Raw genomic sequence first — 3051 nt, 5'->3', positions numbered from 1 at the left:
TATTGCCTTTAATTGTCTAGATCAGTGGTTCCCAAACAGTGTGCTGAGGCGCAATGTTGCCGTGAGACAAGGCCATGTTTCCCTTGAGATTTTGTGATAACCACACATTATTATTGCATTATATACAACAAAACAAAACGTTACGAATTATATTACTATATCAGTACTTTGTGTGCACTCATTTCCCAACACAGGGAGGCAAATTGTATGCCTTAAAAAATATACATATTTTAACCACTTTATATCATCCATATTTATAGCAGTTCACGTTTGTAGATCTGCTGTTTTGCTATTTTAGAAAATCTGCGAAAGTATGAATTAGAGTTTAGGCTTAAACCTTTCATTTGGGCATTAGTAAATAAAAATAAACATTTACAGAGTGATAAGAGTGATAGCACATACTATAGAGGCTATTTTGCACAGTTATGAATACAGGTATGCCTTGATATTTTGATTTGCCCTTTGGTGTGTCTTGGGCACAAAATGTTTGAAAACAACTGATTTTGTGGAATAGGCAATGTTGTTTGTGATGATAGTGGGGTTTCTATGGTTTCTAAGCATGTGATGGGCTGTGTGTGTAATCATTAAATATGAATGTACTGGTGAACATTCGCTACTGTCCTCCACGAGGGAGAGTTCATAACATTATGAAAATCTAATATTCGTTTGGATGTAAACTTTCACACAAGTTGAGTTGACAGATCTCTCAGTTCGTTTACAGTTCGTGAGTAGTATGATATCTACTTGGTTTACCTTCTACTGTTTGTTTATTCATATTCAAATGCTGCCAGCACTACCTATAGCAAAATGTGAATATATTCGGACCACTTAAGCCTTATTTCAAAGATACAAGCTCACAACTCATCATGATACCATGCGTTGTGAGCTTGTAGATCTGCTACTTTCGCTATTTATGAATCTTTTCAAATTCTTTGAAAATCTTTGCCTATAATGATAGGCAAAAATAGGGACGCCAGGTTGAAAGTGGCTAAATTGAACCAGAATACTTAAAGATATAACTCAACAGAGGGAGATCAACTAAAACAGGACAAAGAAATCATGATTCATTTACAACAAGGCAGTGTGTGTGTGTGTGCCTAAGACGCTGGTGTGCAAATTGAAAGCAGATCCCAAGTATAAATAGTTTTCTTATGTAAATCATTGCATCGCATTTAATAACATAGTTATGAGGCATTATGCAATAGACTGCACCCACATGCACTTGTCAACACCAGCCTTAATAGTAATTATAACTTTATATAGCACTTTTCTTAACAATGTAATGAAGTGCTAATGGCAAACAATGACATTGAATAAAATGAACAAACCATAAAATAGAATGAAATAAAAAGGAATGAGGATGCTGATGTAGCTGAATTAAGTGTGAATATTACTGCCCCTAGTTAGTTGCTAATCTACACCAGAGGTTTTGCTTATGACCTCAGAGTATGTTCCACTACATAGGGTTAAACGTTCAGAAATATAGATTGGAGCTAGTCCATTTAATACTGTAACTTGTATGATAAAACCTTAAAATGCATTCTAAAATCATGTGGCTTTCTAAGGGTGGGGCAATGTGGTCTTTTCTCATAGACCCAATTAAAAATCTTAACAGCTTAATTTTGAACCAACTGTGATGATTTACAGTTTATTTTTTTACTAAATGCCGGAATAGAAATAGTTACATACAGTATATGTCACAGGTACAACACTGAGTGTACTGCATACCGAACAGATGCATTCTGGGCCTTCACTTCACTGCCCCGTACTCACTGGCACCTGACAGGTACACAGTAAAATGATCAGTGTTAATCTATCCATTTGTAACTCCTTCTAAGAGTGTACAAATGTAACCAATTGGATGCTTGGTTATAGTTACAAATGGAATCTAAACATCTACCAGGTATTGGGCTTTTGAGGTGAGCAATTGAGTTGAACAAAAACAACCATTATCAGCCATTATTGTTTAATATGCGTAAACATTTCTCCCCAGATAGTCAATTTACCTTTATTATTCACGTTAAGTTATTGACTCATACTTTGTTTGCAGCCTATAATAAGATGCAAAGCAATGGTGATTTTCACTGTCTGGCACTGGGTGATCATGTGCCCGAAAAGGTTGCCCTCCTCTGGTATAAGCCAACAGCTTAGCTAACTGGCTACAATAAATGAAGATGATAATGACGATAATGATGATGATGCTAAGGATGATGCTGATGGCAGATCATTTTGAGGAAGGTAGGAGTTTTTACCAGTGCTCACTTTGAGACTCCATATCAGACATTCAGCTCTGAACTGCTGACAAGTTCATTTGCTGTTTATGTGGCATGTACCAGAACACTTGCAGACTGAAATCATAAAATGATGGTGCAACAGTGTGCTGAGGGCCAAGTAATGATCTCTTGTGGCCTCTGGGCCAGCTGTCTGTGAAGTTGTTTGAGGGCAAGTATTTGTGTCAAGAAATACTCTGCACTATGAAAGTAGCCGATCTACAAGCTTGTGAGCTTGTAGATCGGCTATTTTTGGTGCGTGACAAGTATAACTCAGGCTTCTGGGCTGCAGGTATGGCTCTGTTGTATTTAGTTTTACTACTGTAAAACTGTGTGAGTGAATAGACACATTTCCTGGTATTCCCTGTCCCAAGCCAGGCCCGGACATTCTTTAGTTCCATCCGTTGGAAAGTCTGACTGGGTTGTATCACCCACTGTAGGAAAGCCACCTGCAATAGTGAAAGAACAATACTCCAAGGTGAGGAAGGGTGTAGAGGAGTGGCAGCAGTGGAAATGTCCCAATGCTTTCCTCTCGTCTTACTTGTTGGCTCACTTCCACTGTTGTCTTCTTGTTGTTCCAAGGATTTTCCATCCCTTAATGTTCAGAGATAATGACCCTTTGCTGCTGTTAACCAGCCAAATGAGACCCCTGAGAGGCTTGTGTATAAAAAAAACATGTCCATGTGGAATTCTAGTCCCTTTGTTACAGTTTTTTTCTTCAGGGATGTTTGAAATAAAGTGGCTACGTTTCTGCTTTTAATGATCACCGATAACATAGAGA

This window comes from Gymnoscopelus braueri, assembly GCF_963280865.1.
Source record: "Gymnoscopelus braueri genome assembly, chromosome: 8".
Lineage (NCBI taxonomy): Eukaryota > Metazoa > Chordata > Actinopteri > Myctophiformes > Myctophidae > Gymnoscopelus > Gymnoscopelus braueri.
Note: the sequence above shows the minus strand (reverse complement) of the source record.